A 23,345-nucleotide genomic window follows, 5' to 3' on the forward strand; every position below is an offset into this window, starting at 1 on the left:
CATTTTTAAGTGTACAGTTCAACATTATTAAATACATTCATAATGTTGTATAACCATCACCACCATCCATCTCTAGAACTCTTTTCATTTTGGAAAACTAAACTCTGTACTCATTAAACACTAACTCTCTATTCCCTCCTCCCCACAGCCCCTGGTTACACCATCCTACCTTATGTTCATATGAATTTCTTAAACATTTTATTTTAGTTTTTGAGACGGAGTCTTGCTGTGTCCCCTGGGAGGGAGTACAGTGGCGTAATCTCGGCTTACTGCAACCTCCACCTCTCGGGTTCAAGCGATTCTCCTCCTTCAGCCCTCTGAGTAGCTGGGATTACAGGCACACACCACCACGCCCAGCTAATTTTTTTTTAATTTTTATTTTTATTTTTATTTTTATTTTTTAGTAGAGATGGGGTTTCATCATGTTGACCAGACTGGTCTCAAACACCTGACCTCAAGTGATCCACCTGCCTCAGCCTTCCAAAGTGCTGGGATTACAGGCATGAGCCATTGCGCCCGGCTGTGTTCCTATAAATGTGACCATTCTAGTTCCTCCTGTGGGTGGATTCATACAGGACTTGTCTTTCTGTGTCTAGCTTATTTCACTTAGCATAATGTCTTCAGAGTTCATCCATATTTGTAGCATGTCCGAATTTCTTCCCTTTTCTTAGGCTGAATAATAGTTCATTATGGATATCATGGCATGTTGCTCATCCATTCAGCAGTCAGTGGACACTGGGTGGCATCGGCCCACGTTTCAGACGTTGGGAATAATGCTGCTGTGAACATGTGTGTACAAAATATCTCTTCAGGACCCTGTTTTCAGTTCTTTCGGGCATATACCCAGAAGTGGAACTCCTGATCATATGGGAATTCTACTTTTAATTTTTTTTTTTTTTTTTTTTTTTTTTTGAGGCGGAGTGTAGCTCTGTCGCCCAGGCTGGAGTGCAGTGGCCGGATCTCAGCTCACTGCAAGCTCCGCCTCCCGGGTTCACGCCATTCTCCGGCCTCAGCCTCCCGAGTAGCTGGGACTACAGGCTCCCGCCACCTCGCCCGGCTAGTTTTTTGTATTTTTTAGTAGAGATGGGGTTTCACCGTGTTAGCCAGGATGGTCTCGATCTCTTGACCTCGTGATCCGCCCGTCTCGGCCTCCCAAAGTGCTGGGAGTACAGGCTTGAGCCACCGCGCCCGGCCTTAATTTTTTTTTAGATGGAGTTTTGCTCTTGTTGCCCAGGCTGGAGTGCAATGGCACAATCTCGGCTCCCGCAACCTCTGCCTCCCGGGTTCAAGCGATTCTCCTGCCTCAGCCTCCTGAGTCACTGGGATTACAGGCGTGCACCACCACGTCCAGCTAATTTTGTATTTTTAATAGAGATGGGGTTTCTCCATGTTGGTCAGGCTGGTCTCAAACTCCCGACCTCAGGTGATCCACCCACCTCGGTCTCCCAAAGTGCTGGGATTACAGGCGTGACCCACCGTCTACTTCTAATTTTTTAAAGGAACCACCATATTGTTTTCCACAGTGGCTGCATCATTTTACATTTTGTGTCCGGTTTGTTTTGCTTAATATTGGTCAGGAGGATTCATCAATGTCGTGTACAGCACAAGTTTCTTTCTTTATAATTGCTGTGTTAAGGATTCCATTGTATGAACAAAACACAGTCTATTAATTCCACTATTGATGGACATTTGGATTGTTGCCCACTGTGGCTATTATGAATAAAGCTGTCATTAACCATCTTGTACACACTTTCTGGTGGTCATATGCACCTGTTTCTCCTGTGGGTATATTTAGAAATGGAATTGCTGGGTCATAGGGTAGGCAATTGTTTCACTTTAGTAGATATTAGGTGTAAATTTTGATGTCTTTAAAATAGTACTGATTGAGCTGGGTGCAGAGGCTCATGCCTGTAATCCCAGCACTTTGGGAGGCTGAGGAGGGTAGATCACCTGAGGTCACGAGTTCGAGACCAGCCTGACCAACACGGTGAAACCCCATCTTTACTAAAAATACAAAAATTAGCTGGGCATGGTGGTGGGCACCTGTAATCCCAGGTACTCGGGTGGCTGAGGTAGGAGAATTGCTTGAACCCAGGAGTTGAAGGTTGCAGTGAGCCAAGATCGTACCATTGCACTCCAGCCCAGGCGACAGAGCAAGACTTTGCTTAAAATAATAATAATAATAATAATAATAATAATAATAAAATAGTACTGATCATCAGATAAAGTTTTGAGGTTTGCTTTTTCACTTAACATTAAATCATTACTATTTTTAAGTTAGAACTTTTATTTTGAGATAATGATATATTCCCATGTAGTTGTATGGAGTAACACAGATTCAGTGTACCTCGTACCGTTTTCTCCCATGGTAACATCTTGTGAACCTAGAGGGCAATATCACAATAACTGTATTGATGTTGATCCAGTATCCTCAGATCTCCCTAGCTTTCTTTGCATCCATTCGTGTGTGTGTGTTCCTCTAGTTCTACACAGTTTTATCACCTGCACACATCTGTGGCTCCACCACCACAGTTCCAATGCCACGAGGATCCCTCCTGTTTGCTTCTTTTCTTTTCCTTTTCTTTTCTTTTCTATTCTTTTCTTTCTTTTCTTTTCAGCTGGGATTACAGGTGTGCGACACCACGCCTGGATAATTTTTGTATTTTTACTGGAGACGGGATTTCACTATGTTGACCAGGCTAGTCTCAAACTTCTGACCTCAGGTGATCCACCCACCTCAGCCTCACAAAGTGCTGGGATTACAGGTGTAAGTCACTGCGCTCAGGCTTCTTTTTTTTTTTTTAGACGGAGTCTCGCTCTGTCACCCAGACTGGAGTGCAGTGGTGCAATCTTGGCTTACTGCAAGCTCTGCCTCCCAGGTGCACGCCATTCTCCTGCCTCAGCCTCTTGAATAGCTGGGACTACAGACACCTGCCAACACGCCCAGCTAATTTTTTGTATTTCAGTAGAGACAGGGTTTCACCGTGTTAGCCTGGATGGTCTCGATCTCTTGAACTCGTGATCCACCCGCCTCAGCCTCCTAAAGTGCTGGGATTACAGTCGTGAGCCATTGAGCTGGCTTTTTTTTTTTTTTTTTTTTTTAAATGTGAAGTCTCACTGTGTTGCCCAGACTGGAGTGTAATGGCACCATCTCAGCTCACTGCAACCTCCATCTCCCGGGTTCAAGCAATTCTCCTGCCTCAGCCTCCCAGGTAGCTGGGACTACAGCACCTGCCACCATGCCTGGCTAATTTTTGTATTTTTAGTAGAGACAGAGTTTCACCATGTTGGCCAGGCTGGTCTCAAACTCCTGACCTCAGGTGATCCACCCGTCTCGGCCTCCCAAAGTGCTGGAATTACAGGCGTGAGCCACTGTGCCTGGCCATCCCTCCTGTTTGTTCCTAACACAATCATCTACCCCAAGCCTCTGGCAACCACCAATCTGTTCTCCATCTTTATACCTTTGTCACCATAAGAATGGTCTGCACATGGAATCGAGTAACTGGTAACCTTTTGGGATTGGCTCTTTGCAGTCGGCATGGTTCTCTGGAGTCATCCAGGTTGCTGTGTGCTGTGATTTGAATGTTACTGCCCTCCTGAATTCCTATGTTGGAACCTCATACCCAATAGAATAGTTTTTTCTTTTTTCTTTTTTTTTTTTTTGAGACAGAGTCTCGCTCTGTCGCCCAGGCTGGAGTGCAGTGGCACGATCTTGACTCACTGCAAGCTCTGCCTCCCGGGTTCATGCCATTCTCCTGCCTCAGCCTCCCGAGTAGCTGGGACTACAGGCGCCCGCCACTGCGCCTGGCTAATTTTTTTCTAGTTTTTAGTAGAGACGGGGTTTCACCATGGTCTCGATCTCCTGACCTCGTGATCCGCCCGCCTCGGCCTCCCAAAGTGCTGGGATTACAGGTGTGAGCAACCGCACCTGGCCTAGAATAGTTTTAAGAGGTAGGACCTTTGGGAGGTGATGAAGTCATGAGGGCTGTGACCTCACGAGTGGGATTAATGCCCTTATAAGAGAGGTGAAGGGAGTGCCGCTGCCGCTTTCACCATGTGAGGACACGGCAACAAACTGCCGCCTGTGAATCGGAGAGCACTCACCAGACACTGACTCTGCTGGTGCCTTGATCTTGGACTTCCCAGCCTCCAGAGCTGTGAGCAATACATTTCTGTTCTTTATAAATTATGCAGTCTAACGTATTTTGTTATAGCAGCTGGAATAGACTAAGACACTGTGTACCAATGATTTATTCTTTTCATTACTGAGTGGTGTTTCTGGGTGTGGACATGCCGCAATGTGTCTGGCATTCACCCTTTGTTTGTTTGTTTGTTTGTTTTGAGATAGAGTCTCACTCTGTCACCCAGGCTGCAGTGTAGTGGCGTGATCTCGGCTCACTGCAACCTCTGCCTCCTGGTTTCAGTTATTCTCGTGCCTCAGCCTCCCGAGTAGCTGGGATTACAAACATATGCCACCATGCCCGGCTAATTTTTGTATTTTTAGTAGAGACAGGGTTTCACCACATTGGCCAGGCTGGTCTCAAACTCCCGACCTCAGGGCATTCACCCGCCTCGGCCTCCCAAAGTGCTGGGATTGCAGATGTGAGCCACCGCGCCTGGCCCGGCATTCACCCTTAAAAGGAGACTTGAGTGCTACCAGTTTTTGCCTGCTATAGGAAAGCTGCTATGGAGACTAGTGTATAGATTCTTTTGTAAACTTATATTCACACAAAAATGCAGTTGCTGGGTTGTGTGTTATTTGCCTCATAACTATAGATGATTCTTGAGTTACAACAGGGTTATATCCCGATGAACCCATCGTAAACTGGCAGCGGGGCTGAGTGGGAGCTGCATCTCTCTGCCTCTGTCCAGCACTGTGAGGGAGGGGAAGTTTCTATTGAATGTGTATCACTTTCACACCATCATAAAGTCAAAAAGTCCTGAGCTGAACCATCATAAGCCAGGGTCAGTATTTTAGAGGAGCCCAAGGTCATAGGTTACTCTGCTGGTTACATATTCTGACGGAAACATTTTCTGAAGCCTTTATTATTATGACATTCTGGGGACCTCTGTACCCCTCATTTTTGGGGATTAGAGCTTCCCTGTGTCTAATCCAGCTCTAGAGCCACTTCCTCTGGAAGCCCTCCACCCAGAGCCACCTCTCTGTGACAGTGGCCCCACCAATGACTTTCCTGTGGGATGATGGAGCCCTTGGGCTGAGCGGAGGATGGTGCCACTGGACGGCTCCCTTGCCCCAGAGGAGGTCTGGGCCTCAGCTGAGGCTTACAGCCTAACACACCTGGCTCCGGACGCACCGCGAGCTCTTTACCTGAGTGTGTCCCTGTCATGTAGACAGAGGCCTTTGAGAAAATAAACAGTCCCAAGAGAACCTCTTCGTCCTGGGGTTAGCTGACTTGGTCGGGTGAAGACTTGTTTACTTGCTTCTAGCAGAAAATAACTTCGCTGTGAGCCTGGAAGTTATCATAACTAAATCATTCTGTGAACTACACAGACAGGCTGGGCACGGCCATTGTACTTCCATCACCCTGGAGAGAAATCTGTGACCAAATGGTTAAAAGAAATTCCAAGTAATTCATTATTCACCCTCGCTGCATAATGCATGAAGCCTGCGGGCCAGGCCCATTTATGTTTTCAACGTTGGTCTCAAATGTCAGCCACTGCCTCAAAGAGGCCCAGGAGGGCCTTGGCACTCATGGTTGGCCCTTTCTCCCCTCTGGATGGGCCACTTCAGGCCTCCAGGGCTCTGCCTCCTGCTCACTAGCCTCTCAGTCTGGATGGTCCTTCTTTTTCTTCTTCTATGAAGCCCTCTCCATCCTTCAAGGCTTAGAAATCACCTCCTCCCTGTCACCTCCCAGGGCAGGAAGTCATGCTCCCTCTCTGTCCCCGTGTAACACTATTTATTTATTTATTTATTTATTTATTTATTTATTTATTTGAGACGAGACGGAGTCTCATTTTGTCTCCAGGCTGGAGCGTAGTGGCATGATCATGGCTCACTGCAACCTCCACCTCCCAGGTTCAAGCGATTCTTGTGCCTCTGCCTCCCGAGTAGCTGGGACTGCAGGCACGCACCACCATGCCTGGCTGATTTTTGTATTTTTAGTAGAGATGGGGTTTCAACATGTTGGCCAGGCTGGTCTTGAACTTCTGACCTCAGGTCATCTACCTGCCTCCGCCTCCAAAGCGCTGGGATTACAGGCGTGAGCCACCGCGCCCGGCCCCCTGTGGCACTTCAGAATATTGATAATCACCACCGCTGTGATCATAACTAGTATGATTTATACAGTTTCTATTCTCTTCTGGACACTTAACTCACACTATCTCATTTAATTCTCACAATAGCTGGTGAGGCAGATATTCTATTTCTCAATTTTAAGATGAGGAAACGGGCTTAGAGTGGTTAACTAATTTGCTCAAAGACATGCAGCTAGCAAGAGGCAGCATGTTGCAATTTGCCTGCAGGATGATAGCAATTGTCATCCCTTTTCTTCTCAATCATTCCCACCAGAAATGTATTAGTTTTTGCAGCATTTTCGAGGAACCAACTTTAGGTTTTGTTGATTGTCTCTGTTTCTTAGTTCCTTAAATTTGTATTCTTATTTCTAGTCCTGCTTGCTTTGGATTTATTTTGCTGTTCCTTTTGTAATATCTTGAGATAGATCTTAGTGCATTTCTTTTCAATCCTTCCTCCTTTCTCCAGTTCAGGCTGGTCTTGAATTCCTGGGCTCAAGCAAGCATTTCAGGCTAGAAATTTCCCTCTAAGCATTGCTTTGGTTGCATCCCTGCACATACAAGTTTTGAATGGACTTTATTATTCCATTCAAAATATTTTCTAATTTTTCTGGTGATGTCCAGGTGGGATTGTGCTTCATCTGACAGACTGCACAGCTCTCTCCCTCTCTCTCTCTCTTTTCAGCTCTGTCACTCAGGCTGAAGTGCGGTGTTGCGATCATGGCTCACTGCAGCCTTGACCTCCAGGGCTCAAGAGATCCTCTCACCTCAGCCTCCCGAGTAGTTGGGACTATAGGAGTGAGCCACCACTTGCAGCTAATAAAAAAAAAATTGTAGAGATAAAGTCTCACTATGTTGCCCAGGCTAGTCTTGAACTCGTGGGCTCAAGCAATCCTCATTCCTCAGCCTCCCAAAATGCTGGGATTATAGGTGTGAGCCACTGTGCCTGGCTCTTTTTATGATACTCTTTTCTGGCATTGAGCAAATCATTTTCATGTCTGTCCCTCCCCCAGGATCAGTTTGAGGCCAGCCTGGCCAACGTGGTGAAACACTGTCTCTACTAAAAATACAAAAACTTGCTGGGTGTGGTGGTACATGTCTGTAATCCTAGCTACTTGGGAGGCTGAGGCAGGAGAATTGCTTAAACCCAGGAGGTGGAGGTTGCAGTGAGCTGAGATAGTGCCACTGCACTCCAGCCTGGCAACCTGGGCAACAGAAGAAGACTCTGTCTCAAAAAAAAAAAAAAAAAAAAAAAAAGTACTATGAACTAGGTGGTCTAGAAACAACAGACATTTATTTCTCACAGTTCTGGAGGCTGGGAGATCATGGTGCCAGCACAATCAGGTCCTGGTTCACAGATGGCTGTCTTCTCCCTGTGTCCTTACAGGATGGGAGGGGTGAATGGGCTCCCATGAGCCTGTCTTATTCGGGCACTGATCTGGTTCACAAAGGTTCTACCCTCATGACTTAATCACCTCCCAGAGGCCCCACCTCCTAATACCATCACCTTCAGGGTTAGGATGTCAACATATGAATTTTGGAGGGACACAGTCAGTCCATGTCAGATGTGCTTTGATATTATACCAGGGACACTGAGACCCATTCTTGACCATCCAGGGGACCTCCTACCAGCATGGGCTAAGCTTTGAGAACCACCACTCTTGATTCCAAGCTCATAGCAAGTCAGAATTGTGTCTTGCGATTATTTTCTGCACCCTACCTCCATCCCAGGTGGGGAGGATGGGGTGACTGGCGGGGTCTGGAGGGGAGAGCAGGGCAAGTGAACTCCCCGATGCCAGTGAGCAGGCAGGGCAGGGAGGCTGGCTTCTTTAGCTGGGTGCCAAGCTGGGGGCTAGGAATGGGACAGTGCTATGGAGGGTCCTTTGGCCCCCCCATGGCTGGCCACCCTTGGCTCTCTGTAGGATGACTCAGACAGCCCCCGGAGAAGCTGCCTGACCATGTGGAAGGAGGAGTCTATGTCCTGCCACCAGCTGTGGGCACACGGCCCCTGGCGATCTCCTCCTGGCACCCAGCAGTGTTAGATATATTGTATCTTCTCCATCAGTGTGTGCTGAATGCATGTAAAAGTAAATGCTCACGTCTGAGATTTGCTTTCACTTATTCCATCAAAACAAGCAAGCAGAAAAGAGTGGGGCAGGGACTACGTGAATAAGAATGCCAGAAGATGGACTGCCAATTGCTGAAGCTGAATGGAGGATATATGGCGATTCATTGTACTAGTCTATTTTTGTATATGTTTAACAATTTTTGTGATAAAAATGTTAATAGATAAAATAAATACTGAAACAAAAGTGACTTATGGCCGGGGGCGGGGGCTCATGCCTGTAATCCCAGCACTTTGGGAGGCCGAGGTGGGTGGATCACCTGAGGTCAGGAGTTTGAGACCAGCCTGGCCAACATGGCAAAACCCCGTCTTTACTAAAAATACAAAATATTAGCCGGGCGTGGTGGCACATGCCTATAATCCAAGCTACTTGGGAGGCTGAGGCAGGAGAATCGCTTGAGCCTGGGAGGTGGAGGTTGCAATGAGCTGAGATCGCGCCACTGCACTCCAGCCTGGGTGACAAAGCAAGACTTAAAAAAAAAAAGTGATGTATTGGAGACTCAATTTCCGCATCTAATAAAATGGAAATAGTAGAAATATACCTCCCTGTGTTGTGGTGAGATTTAAATGAGAAAACACGCAATGAAAGGTAGTTTTACCAATATTGGGCTTTTAAATGAGATGGTCTCATTAATGGCAACTGGAATGTGTTGAGGAAGGCAGTATTATTATTTGCATAGGTAGCGTGCCAGACAGAATCATGGCTCCCCAGAGATGTCTGCGTGCTCATCCAAGAAGCTGTGAATATGTTATGTCACGTGATGCGGGAGAATCAAGGTTGCAGGTGGCATTGAGGTGCTAATCAGCTGCCTTTAAGACAGGGAGATTATCCTAGATTATCTGCAGGAGCCAATGTAATCACAAGAATTTTTTTTTTTTTTTGAGACAGGGTCTCACTCTATTGCCCCAGATGGAGTGCAGTGGTACGATCATCGCTCACTGCAACCTTGACCTCCTGGGCTCAAGCAAGCCTCCTGCCTCAGCCTCCTGAGTAGCTGGGACTGTAGGTGTGTACCACCATGCCAGCTACTTTTGTATTTTTTGTAGAGACAGGGTTTCACCAGGTTGCCCAGGCTATGCAATCACGAGAGTTCTTAACAGTGAAAGAGGGAGGTGGGAGAGGAGAATCAGAGAGGTGGCTGCATGAGGAAGGCTCAGCCTGGGGTTGGTGGCTTTGTGGGTGGAGGCAGGGCCATGAACCAAGGGAAGTGGGTGGCCCCCAGGAGTTTCACCAGGCAGGGGACCGGGATCCCCTAGTGCCTCCAGGAAGGGCCAGCTGGCAGCTTACTTTGAGCTTAAGGAGACCTGGGTTAGAATTCTGATCTGCAGAACTGTAAGATAATTAATTTATGATGTTTTAAGCCACTGGATCTGTGGTAATTTGTCACAGCAGCCCTAAAAAATAAATATACACAGTTTTAATTGAAATTGGGCTAAGAAGCTGGACACTAGTCCCAGCTACTCAGGAAGTGGAGGTGAGGCTATCACTTCAGCCCAAGGAGTTTGAGGCTAGCCTGAGCAACATGGCAAGGCCTCATCTCTGGAAAATAAAAATTAAAAATTGGGTTGAGTTTAGCAGCTAGTCCTTAATAGGAAGAGCCATGAGGACTGGTAGTTACGTATCAGTGGTTTGAAAAAAATGGTTGCCAACTCGCTCCTCTCCCTGCCAGGTCATCACAGTGACATCCTTTTGCCCAGTGTCCTTCCCTCCAGGGTAGCTCAGGTTAGAGGAAACAGCCCACATACCCATGCAAGGAGGTCAATGGCCAATGGCCACTCAAACGCAGACTCTTTTAAAAGTGGGAGAGTGGCTGGGTGTAGTGACTCATACCTGTGATCCCAACACTTTGAGAGGCTGAGGTGGGAGGACTGCTTGAGCCCAGGAGTTGGAGACCAGTCTGAGCAACATTAGGAAGACCCTGTCTCTACAAAAATTACAAAAATTAGCCATGTATGGTGGTGTGTACCCAGCTACTTGGGAGGCTAAGGCGGGAGGATGGCTTGAGCCCTGGAATTCGAGACTGCAGCAAACTATGATGGCACCACTGCAGTCCAGCCTGGGCCACAGAGCAAGACTGTGTCTCTAAAACAAAACAAAATAAATGAAATAAATAGAAAACAGGAGAGACGTGAGCATTGAGAGCATGACCAAAGAGTAGCAGCACTGGTTACCCAGCACGTACTGGCCACATCTGGGCCTGAGGATTTTATGTCCCTCAGGACTCACCGGGCTGATGTGCCATCTGACCCCTCTGAGACATCTGGGACTGGGCTCTGAGCCTCTGGGACATTGGTGGGGTGGAGGCAGGGGTCTGGACAACATCCAATAAGAAGCTTGTGACAGAGTCAACAGTGGCAAGAGCCCTTTGGGCCAGCCCGGCTTGTCACCTCCTGGCTGCCTGCCCCTCCATGGCGAGGTCATTTTCCTTGATAGTGATCACAGCAGGCCTCTGTTGCTGTGATTCATTCAGAGAAGCAGGCTTCTAGCTGGGTACAGTGGCTCATGCCTGTAATCCCAGCACTTTGGGAGGCCAAGGCAGGTGGATCACTTGAGGTCAGGAGTTCGAGACCAGTCTGGCCAAAATGGCAAATCCCTGTCTCTACTAAAAATATAAAACTTAGCTGGGCATGCTGGCACGTCCCTGGAGGCTGCAGTGAGCTGAGATTGTGCACTGCACTCCAGCCTGAGTGACGGAGTGAGACTCTGTCTCAAAAAAACAAACAAACAAACAAAAAAAACCCAGGGTTCCTAGCCCTGGCTCCACTGCCTTTTCTGGATGGGGAGACAAAGTTTGGTAACATCAGGACTGCAAACGTCCTGCCATTAGATCTCAGCCAGCACCGGCCTGGTAGTTTGTCGTTTCATCGGGGGGCTTGCAGTTCATAAGCAACCTCTTCTTTTCTTTTCTTTTCTCCCAAAGCTGGACAATCAAAACAAAACATCCTTCGCTTCCAATATTCCTCTTTACCAAAAATTTGCGCAGCCAACTCTCCTGGGAGTAGGGGGACCAACTTGGCTCAGGTTGGCTGGGATGGTCCTGTTTTTAGCATTGAAAACCACAAAAGCAATGAAAGTCTCACGTTGTGAGAGGCCCTGAGTCCTGGGCAAACTGGGACTGTCGGTCCAAACTGTCCCTCCCACAGGAGGCCCACATGGCAGGCCCTTTGAGGCCTGGGGCAGGCGGGAAAGAAGCAGCACCCGCCTGGCATGGGGCTGAGGCCTCCTTGCAGCTGCCTCTCAGCCCCTTGTTCTCCTTCATGGCTCCATGCACAGCTGAGGGGAGACCTGAGCTCTCTCGGTCTCCATGGGTTTTGGGGCAGGCCCAGAATGGCCCTGAGTCCAGTAGCACCAATTGTCCCTGGAAGTGTCACCACCCTGGTCTGGGAGGAGCTCCATGAACATCTCAACCATCCACTTCTTGTGCGGATGGGGAAACTGAGCCAGAAAGGGAGGAGACTGCCTTAAGAAAGATTCTTGCAACTCGACTTTGATCCTGTAGAGTGTTTGTGGGTTTAGAAGAGCACAGGTCTGAAGACGGAAGACTTGGGTTTCAGCTCCATCTCTGCGCTGTGTGCCAGCATGCCCACAGTGGCATTAACCCAAAGCCAATCTGACAAATGAACAAGTCATTATAGTTACTGGTTTCTTTGATCTATTTATAAAAATGAATATTTATAGCAAATCCTGTAGGATGCGGTAGATTTGGAAGATTTCTGTGATGTTTTGTTTGACTAATGCTTATTTTCCCTTTTGTATCAGTATTTTAACAAATGCTTTGGATTTCCTCCACGCAGAGGAGAATCAGTGTGCAGCTGTTAATTTTGGCTGCTGGCTCCAGGATGAGAGAGAGAGAGAGACAGCGTGAGAGTGAGAGAGGAGAGAGGCACGAGAGGCTGAGCGTGGGAGGGAGACAGACGGCATCGATTCATTAATATATTCAAAACTATATTCAAAAAGTATTCATTTAAAAATTCTGGAATATATTGACTACATACTTAAAAAAACTTTTTTATAATGGAAAACTTTGAGCATAGGCAAAAATAGAATAATAGAAAAGCTCAGCGTGCGACATGCAGTGTCAACAGAGGTCCATATGTGGCCAGTCTTGTCTCATCCTTTTCCCTACCCATTCACTCCTCTCTCAAATCCGGATGGTTTTAAGGTGACTTCAGCCATCGAATTCAATCTGTGAGTATGACTGACTGTGTTCTCAGGTGTACTGGATACATTCTTGAAAATACTCCTGAATACATTCTTGAGGATGAGAAATTCTTACGAATGTGTATTTTTTTGTGTCCCCGTGTCTCTCCTTCCTTGCCTTTCAACCTCCTCTCTCTGTCCCTTTGTCTCCTCTCCCCCACCCTTCACTTCCCCTCTCTGTTCTCCCCAGTCTCCCCTAAACTCCAAACCTCCATTCCGACCCTCAGTCTCATCTTCCGGGTGACCGGCAACGCAGCCCCCGCTGAGGTGACCCTCCTGTCTGTCCTTCCTCGTGCTGAGGTTCTCTCTCCTTGACTGTTTCTCCTGGCTGAAGCCGTAGGCTGCCGGATAGAGGCAGGTCCAACATACCTTGAATGTTGTTTTGAAGTCAAGTGGAGAAGAGCTAGCCTAAATTCGGCAGAAATCTTCAAAATCTTTAAAAAAGAAATTCCTCCATTATGGATCACTGTAAAGTTGTATCAGTTGTTACAATCAATGAACACATTGATGAATTGGCTTTTTGATGTATTGACTTAGAGCTGTGTGATTTTGGATGAGCCATTTTACCTTTTAGAGCCTCAGTTTCCTACTCTGTGAAGTGGGGAGGTGTGGACCATCCAAACTGGTTTTGGAAGCAGATTTCATTTTTTTTCTAACCAAAACCTGGTGAACCATAGTGTGTACAACAGTTAAAAGCAGAGACCTGCAGGTCCGCAGGAGCAGACGCCGAGACCAGGCTGCCTGGGTCGACGCCCTCTAGCCCCCTGTGCCTCTGCTGTTCGTCTGCTGAATGAGTCTCATGATAGTTGAGCGGTGGTCGAGAGATTTCCTGGGATCAAATACATGGAAGGGACTTAGCGTAGGGCCTGCTTAGCACATAGTAAGTTCTCAGCGAACACTAGCTGTCATTATCACTTACCACTCCCTGCCTGAAGCAGGGTGGGGCCAGGGGATTGGCTGGCCCGCAGCCACTACCCCTCCCCTCACATCGAGCCAGGCCCCAGCTCCACAGATCAGGGGCTTGGGGACACACGTCTTCCGTGCCCCGTGCTCTCAGGTCTCAGTGAGGCTGAACACTGGACCATCCAAGTTGGCAGGGCCAGGACAAGGACCCAGGAGCTCTGGTGCCCAGGAGTCCCCCGAAGGGGGGCTCAGAAGGGGTGCGTGTGGGGCTGGTGCTGCTGTCCCCAAGGCCCATGTGCAGCCCCACTCTGTGGGGCCTTTGCCCAGCCTCCTGGTCCCTCCCAGAGCTGCATGGCGTTTCCTGCCAGAGTGCTAGTCAACCAGGGCTCTCAGACAAGGGTTGACCCAGGGGCTGGGCCCAGCCTCTCCCCTGTTCCCTGATGCTGCTGGGGCTGCTCCTCTCCTCCTAGCAGAAGGGTCCCACAGGAAGATCAGTTCTGAGGTTAATTGTCCTTCTGCATAGCTGCAGCCCAGTTGTCATGGAAACCGGTCATGCAGGGCTCTGTAGCAGGACCCTCCTTCCTACCTCTCCTGCAGTGCCGTAGGCTCAGAGGGGGCGCAGGGGCCATGTCAGGCAATGGTAAGACACTACAGCCATTCTCCAACTGCAGGCACCTGGAAGAAGGTGGCCCGGGGCCGATTGTGTAGTGAGAGAGGCTTTTTCTGCTTCTCCCCGCCACTGTCTTGTTTTCAGCAATGGCCTTGCAGGAGATGTGAATGCTCTGAGGCCTGGGGCTGGCTCTGTGTGTCCAGGTCACAGTGGTGGGGTCACTGAGAGAAGGGAAAGGCAGGGGCTCTGGCCCTACATGGATCTTGGTGGCCCTGGCACTTTGTTACTCTGAGCCCAGCCTTCCTTGTGTGTAAAACAGGGATTGTGGTGCCTACCTCTTGGGTTGCCCTGCAAATGGGCCGGGCTGAGCCACACCACAGGGGCTGGGCAGTGTCAGGCCCCTTCTCACCTCTGCTATCCAGCACCGTGATTCGGTTGGGGACAGAGGAAGGCGAGGACAGCCATCCACTTCCTGCTTCTGACTTGGGCCATTTGCCCAGTGCTCCCTGATGCCGCAGTTCTCAAAGTGTGGTCCCTGTCCCTGGCCTGGGAGCATCAGCTTCCCGTGGGGTCTCTAGAAATGCAAATTCTCCGACCCCACACTAGACTGACTGAATCAGAAACTCGGGGTGGTGGGGTGCCAGCGATCTGTGTGTTAACACATACTCTGGGGGGTTCCGATGCCCCTCGAATTTGAGACCCTCTGGTCTAATGATTTATGGGTGAGACACTCTGCGCCTGCTTCCCTGAGGACTCCAAGCTGCAGCCCCCAGGGCTTCCCCCTCCCACTCTGCGTGAGTGTGAGCAGGGCCCAGGTGGCTGGGGTGCAGTGGGCAGCCTGCCTGCGGTCTGGTGCTCCCTTGGTGTCTGTCAGCTCAGGCTGCTCTAACAGAAGGCCACAGACTGGGGGCTCACACCGCAGGAATATATCGTCTCATGGTTCTGGTGTCCGGAAGTCTAACATGAAGGCGCTGGTAGACTCAGTTTTTGGTGGGGCCTCTCTTCCTGGCCGGCAGGTGGCCGCCTTCTCGCTGTGTCCTCACATGGACTTTCCCTGTCCATGCATCCCTGGAGTCTCGTCCTTACCTGGTGGTCCTTTGTAAGGACACCAGTCCTGCTGGATTAGGGTCCCACCCTCAGGACCTCATTTCACATGCATCACTTCCTTAAAGACCTCATCTTCAAATATGGCCTGTTGAAGGGTTGGGCTTCAGCATACGGATTTGGGGGGGCAGAGTTCAGTCCATTGCACTCAGCCTCCCTGGGCCTCTCAGCTCCGGAGGGGGTCATCGTGAGCTGCCTTCCTGCCTGAGGGGGACAAAAGGCAGCTGGGTCCCAGAGCCTGGGGCCTTGGGCCGAGGCGTGGGGGGCGTTTGTGGGCGGGTGTTTGAAATGCTCCACCAGCACTGCAAACACACCAGGCCCCTGAAGAGAGGGCAGGCGCTCAGCCAGGGAGAGGATGCTGCGGAGAGTATGGTGTGTGTCCTCCTGCGTCCTCCTTGGAGCTTCTGTTTGAGAAGTCAGAAGTCACGAGGTCCCAGTTCTGGCCTCATTCAGAGGCTGGATCCTCGGAGGGAGGCACTGGTACCCCAAGTAGCTGATGTTGGTGGAGCATTGGCTGAGGGCCCAGGGAGCCATGCTGCTGCCTCCCATGCATCAATCACACAGTCACTGGTGAAAGAGGGCCCGCAGATAATCCTCCGGTTCTTGAACGAGGAATGGAGGCACAGGAGGGCTAAGCGAGGGCCCATGGCCTCAAGATTCAAACACAAGCACTGTCTGGCCCCAGAACACACGCCCGTCCCACCTGGCCGAGGAGGTGCTCACAAGGGGCTCTCCAGGTGGTGCAGAGTGGGCCAGCCCCCTCCCTTCCTGCGGGCAGTGGACCCCACTCTTCAGGGGAGTCAGACACATTGATTCTGGAGGCTGAGGCCAGGTGGAAGTGATCTAGAGGGGGGAGGAACGTGAGGCGCTGCCCCAGAGGAGACAGGAATGGTTCATCAGCCACGAGTCATTGCCATTTAGAAACTGGCAGCCAAAGTGACAAGGCCACACACGGCAGGAGGAGCAAGGGCGCACACCTGGAGGTGATGGTATTCCAGCACTGGCATCAGCTCAGCCTGGGCCAGGCCAATGAGCCCACCAGCAGCCTGCCCTTGCTGGGGTGGGAGCCTGAAAGCAGAACCCAGTGGCTGCTATCTTTGGTCTGGGGGAGCTCAGGCCAGGGGCTGGTTAGAGTCCCGAGCACAGCCCCATCCTCCATCCCACAGTGGGCAGCAGTGTGAACCTGGGCAGGGGACTTCAACTCTCCTAGTCTAGTTTTTTCATTCATGTCAAGGGAACGCCACTACTGACCTCACAGGGTGAGGGTTAAGTCAGATGATGTGCTTAAAAGTCTGGCATGAGGCATGGTGGCACTGGATGGGCCAGGGTTTCCCGAAGGCAGGGCCAACTCTGATTCATCTTGACATCCCCAGCTACTGGCCCAGAGCCTGGCACATAGTGGGCACTTGAGAAGTGTCTGTTCCCTTCCCTCAAGAGGGGCTTCAAGTGGTGGATGCTGCTGATGGTGGTGATGGTGGTGATGGTGGTAATGGTGGTGATGGTGATAGTGATGGTGATGATGGTGGTGGTGATGGTACTGATGATGGTGGAGATGATAGTGATGGTGATGATGGTGGTGGTGATGGTACTGATGATGGTGGAGATGATAGTGATGGTGATGATGGTGATGATGGTGGTGATGGTAGTGAGGGTGGTGGTGATGATGGTGATGGTGGTGGTGATGGTGGAGTTGGTGGTGATGAGTGTGAAAATGATGGTAGTGGTGATAATGGTATTGTTGGTGGTAATGGTGGTGATGGTGATGGTGGTGGTGATGGTGCTGGTGGTGATGATGGTGATGGTGGTGATGACAGTGGTGATAGTGGGGTTGGTGGTGATGAGTGTGATGATAGTGGTGGTGAGGATGGTAACGATGGTGGTGGGGATGGTGTTGGTGGTGATGTTGGTGATGATTGTGATGGTGATGATCATGGTGATGATGGTGATGGTGATGATGGTGATGGTGCTGGTGCTGATGGTGATTGTGGTGATGATGGTGGTGATGGTGGGGTTGGTAATGATGATAGGTGTGATGATAATGATGGTGGTGATGGTGGTGGTGATGATGGGAGTGGTGATGATGGTAATGATGGTGGGGTTGGTGGTGATGAGTGTGATGATAATGATGGTGATGATGGTGGTGGTGATGATGGTGATGGTGGTGATGATGGTGGTGATGGTAGGGTTGGTGGTGATGAGTGTGATGATAATGATAGTGGTGATGGTGGGGTTGGTGGTGATGACTGATGATAATGATGATGGTGATGGTAGTGATGATGGTGGTGATGGCAGGGTTGGTGGTGATGAGTGTGATGATAATGATAGTGGTGATGGTGGTGGTGATGATGGGAGTGGTGATGATGGTAGTGATGGTGGGGTTGGTGGTGATGAATGTGATGATAACGATGGTGGTGATGGTGATGATGGTGGTGGTGATGACGGTGATGGTGGTGATGATGATGGTGATGTTGGGGTTGGTGGTGATGAGTGTGATGATAATGATGGTGATGATGGTGGTGATGATGATGGTGATGGTGGTGATGATGATGGTGATGTTGGGGTTGGTGGTGATGAGTGTGATGATAATGATGGTGGTGATGATGATGGTGGTGATGGTGGGGTTGGTGGTGATGAGTGTGATGATAATGGTGTTGATGACGGTGATGGCAGAGACAGTTACAATGCTGAGAGTGATGATGGTGATGGTGATGATGGTGATACAAGTCCCCATACGCACTTCTCTTCTCTAGCTCTGTCTCTCACCTGCTCTTGCCTGAGCTCCGCTGTGGCCACCCACTTGTGACCTGTGGATGGAAAGTAATTCTAATTATGACATTTTCCTACAAAGAACAAACCACTGGGCTTCTCTGGAGCACAAAGGCATGGCAAGATGAGCAGTTTGCCCCATAGGACCCTGGCATTGCCCTCTGAACTTTTTCCCAGATGTGCTGAGGGCAAGGAAGGCGGGAATGTGGCTTGTTTTCCATCTGCTCGACACTGCCTCCCCCGGCCCCTCCCCCCGGCCCCCGCTGTGTCTATCAGCCCCTAGGGGGTTGGCTGTCAGGGGAGCAGAGAGACTCTTGGGGCAGCATGGCCTTGGTCAAAGCAGAATGCTGGGTCCTGTCATTTATGAGCCGTGTGACCTTGGCATGCTCCTTGATCTCTCTAAACTTTGCATGACACTTAGGAAGGTTAATAAGATCACGTCTGTGAGAGGTCTTAGTGCCACAGTAGATCAGTGTCAGTGAGGGTGGGGACTTAGCTCTGTGGCTTGGGAGGCACAGGTGGCAGTGAGTAGCCAGTGGGTGAGACCCAGATAGGCTGTGCTTGTGAGTGGCTGGGCAGAGTGGGAATGGGGGCTGTCAGCTGGGTGCACAGGAGGAGGTACCGCTGTCCACAAAGGGAAGTCTCTGAGTTGGAGTGGAGGAGGGGCAGGAGAGAAGGGAATTGGGGCCTTCTTGGGTTTGGGAGGTTCAGCACCAGAAGCAGCCCACAGCCAGGGTTCAGGACCCAGGGGCTCACCCAGCCCTCCTGACCAGGTTAACCTGTGGGGTCTGGAGGGAACACGGGCAGCCAGGGCCATGCGCACCGGGAATAAGTGAGAGGCTCCCGCTGTCTCAGACCTGGAGTGGGAGCTGTGGGCCTTTCCAGGGCCTGGCTGCTGTGGAGGTGGGGGTTTGGTGTTGGCAGCAGGAGCAGCAAAGACACACTTTGGGACCTACAGCGTGGAGGCAGGAGGACAGGGAAGTGGCCTTGAGGACTCTGCCCTTGAGGAATCTGCACACCACCACTCCTGGCTGTCTTGTCACTTGATGTGAGGCCTCAAGCGGCATCTTCTGAGGATTTCATGGAGGCCAGAGGGGATTCACCCAGAGGTGGAGGGATGTGAGCTCAGAGGCCAGGGTGGGCAGGGGCTGGAGCTGCTCTGTGAGAGCCCAGAGCTCCCTGAGGCTGCAGCCACCATCCCAAGAGAGCTCAAGAGAGGAGGGGGTGGGGGATGAGGTGAAAGCTGTTCAGTTGAGGCTTTCTCAGCCTGGGGACTGACATCTGGGTTTGCTCCATTCTGTGAACTGACCCAACATGTAAATGCCCTGGTGCTGAGCAGAGCCTTCCCCAGGGCGTCTTCCCTGAAGGACTTCTCAGAGCCTTTAATGGGCCAGGAATCTTGTGACTCAGGTGGTGGTAGAGGAGGAAGGGCTTCTCCAACTGAGGTGACTCTAGAACCCTCTCCCTACAGCAGCTTGGGGAGCTCCAGCTCTGGGGAACAGACTTTGGGAAGCCTTCCCACGCAGGACAGAGATCTCCCTGCCTGGCTGCGAGCCCTGTCCACTTGCGACCAGGGTTTTCAATCCCCTGGTGTGAGAGCAGTCTCAGGTTGCCCAAACCCAAGTGGAAAAGGAGCCCAGAGAGGTGGCTGGGCACCCCCTCGCTGGGGCTGGTCTCCTGGGTCCCTGTTTCCTGTCTGAGGATCTGGGGGGAACCCACTTCTGCCACCCAGCAGGGGAAGACTGCAAGTGTTAGGGGACCTGTCTGGGGTCAGTCCCGCTGCAGACTTGGGCACTGCCACCCCGCCCCCCTGCTGCCACAGGCAGTACCCAAAGGTGGTGCGTTCGGACCCTGAACTCCCAGCTTCATGGGTTCTAGGACCCTCCTTTCCACGGCTCAGCTTCCAACGGATGACCCCTCTCCACAGCCAGCCTCTATCCTCCTGCAGGAGATAGCTTTGGCCCCTCTTGGTCTCTGACCCGCATGTCCCGTCTGCGCTGCTGTCTTCTGGGCTCAGGGTCCTCCTTCAGACTCCTCCAGGAGGCCACACCCTGCTCACACAGACCTGCCCCGGGCTCCCTTCTCTGCTCTGAGCAGCCCCTAATCTTATAGGAGCTCTGCAGAGGCCCTTCCACTGCAGAAAAGCTTAAGTGACAAGCCAGAAGCCTCAGGTGGCCTCCTTCTTTTGCCAGCCCTCCCCCGTTGGTTCCCTGCTCTTTCTACCCTACTTGGGTCTCGGGGGGCTGGCCTGGATGGATTTTGTCAGTGACTCACCTGCCCTTTAACGATCATTGCATTTGGGAAGCCCTGGCCAGAGACGCAAATGTAGCGGGAGAGGTTGGAACGTTCCTGTCCTCCTCCCGGAGCTGCTTCTGTGGGGCAGGGGGACTTCTTCCTTCCGGTGGCCTCCTCTCCTCCAGCCCCTCCTTCTCACGAGGCTCTGTGAGACTGTTTTGGGCCTGGAGGCGGCAACAGCTTTCCACAGGGCTGGGTGCCGGGTGCCTCAGTGTCCCCCACTGTCCCTCCATTCTGCCCACTCCTCTGCAAACAGCCTCTGCATCACGTGCTCTTCAAGATGCCAGCTGAGCGGGCCTACAGGAGCCTGTCCTGCTCAGGGGCAGAGGGCTCTGCTCGTGTTGGCACAGCTCTGAGACGGTCCTTGTAGCAAACATCGCTGACTGCCTACCACACGCCAGGGGACCTCCTGGCATTTGTCAGTCATGAATGTAACAGGTTCAGGTTGCCCAAGTCCCATGCCCCAACTGGGCAGTTACATCGTGGGCAGCAACAGACCTTGGGCTTCAGGATGTCCCAGCAGAGCCGCAGCCCTTTTCATCCTGGGGAAGGGGCTGGGCCTCTGAGGGCAAGCATGAGATTGCAGAACCAAAACCCAAGCTGTCAAAACCATCAGCAAGAAAGACAGTTTGGATTAATTGGCACAGGGAAGTCAGCACTGGTTTTGAGGTCCCTAGACATTTAGATGACAGCTGGTCCTGGGCTGGAGTGTGGAACCCAGAGACATTTCACAAATTAATGTAAGTCCTGTGAACCCTCTGTCCATTTCAATGCTTAATGCCAAACATAAACAAATGAAAGTCATTTCAGAACCTGTAGGAGTTTGAAGAATTCAGTCCCATCATCATTTACTCCAAAACGCCTCATTTCATCTTATGAGTCATCGTTGAAAGGAAAAGAGATTCTACTTGGTATTAGAAGCGGGAGAGCTGGAAAAGCTTCGAGGCGGAAGGAGGCTGCCAGCTTCCTGGGTGGACAAGGCCGTGGCCAGCTTCCGGGCTCAGTCGTGGACAAAGGTTGCCTGGGACAGACAAGTGGCCTCTAAGCAAAGGTGGTGGTGTGACGCTAGCAGGCCTGTGTCCAACTCCTGGTCAGGCCGCTGACTGACGGGGCTCTGGGGCAAGGTCTCGGTCCTGCCCTGCCTCAGCCTGGCTCATCTGTGACACAGAAATGACAATTCCTACTCCCCAGCTTGTGCGGGCTCAAATGGGATGGGGTGTGTGTGAGGACTGGGGCCTAGGCCTGTGCAGGGCAGGTGGTGTTACTAACGTTCCCCCGTGGCTCCTGGGCGAGCGGTGCACTTCTCCATCCTGTTTCACTGCTTTATGGCACGTGTCCATTTCCCCAACCACCGGTGGGCCCTGGGTGGCTTGGCCAGCCTGGTGTCCCGTGCCCAGCATGGGCTCTGGCCCACTTTAGCACTTGCGGCCTAAGTGCCTCTGCCTTTTCCTCACCTCCACCCGGTGTGGGCTCAGTGGGGCTGCTGCTGGGGCTCTGTGGGGGCATCCAGACTTTGCCCTCTGACCAGCCTCACTGTCTTGTCCTTCCCTCCCTTGCATCCTCATCTGACACTCCTTGGTCACAGCCTCCCTCTGACTTTCCCCCCTGCCTCCTTGGCATGGTGGGAAACATGCGAGCTCCATTTCTGGGGCCGCCTCATGCCTGACGTTGGGCGAGTTGCTTGCTAGACCTCTCGGCGTCTCCGTTCTCAGTGGTGGAGAGCGGGTAACCTGGCCCTGTACTACTGTGTGTGGGTTTAGAGCCAAGGCCTGTGAGGCACGCGTCCACCAAAACCCTCATGAGGTCAGGTGGTCATGGCTACGGGTTTAATCTAATATTCATTCTGATCCCTCAGCCTTGGAAAAGGCACTTATCAGGGTGGTGAGGGCCACAGATATGGTCTGAGCTCCTGGGGAGCTGCCGAGGGCAACAGGCATGTTCCGGAAGACCCGCCGTCAGAGGGATCATGTGACAAGTGGGCTAGGTGGGCACAGAAGGGAAGAGAGGCGGCCTCTCTGCGGAGGGGGCGGCTTCACAGGGGAGGCAGCGGCTCAGGTGGTCCCAGGAGGATGGGTGGGGTTCAGAGGCAGAGGGGAGGAAGGAAGAGCGGACGCAGGGCCTCTGAGTGGACAGTGCCAGCAGAGCCCTGGGGAGCACCAAGTCCCCACTGTGATGGGTCGCTGCAGTACCGGAGTCAGCGGCAGGGGCATGGGGGAGACCTCGGCCCAGTCCTGCAGTCAGGCAGTAGGTGAGCCCTGAAGGTTGAGGTCACTTCAGCTGGATGAGAGGGTGTGGGAGAGAGGAGCGTCCCAGGCGAAGTGAGCCGCGTTTACGCAGAGACCAAGGGTGGGAAGTGAGGGAGAAGAGCTTGTGGTGAGCCCCGGATGGACCCCCATGGCAGACATGTGCGTTGGTCCCCGACAGCCTCCTGCCTTTCACCCTGACTGCCCAGCAGCGGTGTCCTTGGGCCTCAGGGACGCGTCGTGACTGGCTGAAGGCTGTCATGGCAGTCCTGTGAAGGACTGGTTGCCACAGGTAAGTGTTAGGAATGCAGTGTTAGGCCAGTGCAGTGTTAGGAAAACCTGCTAAGGAGGCTCTGGAAAAGAATTCTCCTGCTTGGACAAGACAGAGACTCATATGAAGAAATCCCTTTTGTTCCTACCCTCACTTCCAGTGTTGAACACAGTTGTGCTAGAAATGGTGCCTGGTGCCCCTGCAGCCATCTTGCCACCAGCAGGGCAAGACAGAGCCGCCCGCCCAGGGACCTGCCACTGTGGGGTGGCCGAAGTAGCCCTGGCACCACAGAGCGGTGATGTGCTGTGGTCAGAAGTCCTTATTAGGTGAGCAATTAGTCAGCTGTGTGGCTTCTCACCCTGTGTTTCCTCCGGCAAGGCCGTGCGGCACTGCAGACCGCTGTCCTCATATGGGGCCTGAGCAGTGAGGAGCTTCAGACCCATGTGAAGACAGAGGGTGCGGGGAGCAAAGGTGGCCAGAGAGGGGTGGGGTGGGCCACGAGCCCCCTCCAACTGCAGGCCCACGGTTCGGCAGCAAACTGCAGTCTCCCAGGCAGCCTTCTTGCCTTCCTTCCA

Source organism: Chlorocebus sabaeus, chromosome 14 (genome assembly GCF_047675955.1).
Source record: "Chlorocebus sabaeus isolate Y175 chromosome 14, mChlSab1.0.hap1, whole genome shotgun sequence".
NCBI classification, from domain to species: Eukaryota; Metazoa; Chordata; class Mammalia; order Primates; family Cercopithecidae; genus Chlorocebus; species Chlorocebus sabaeus.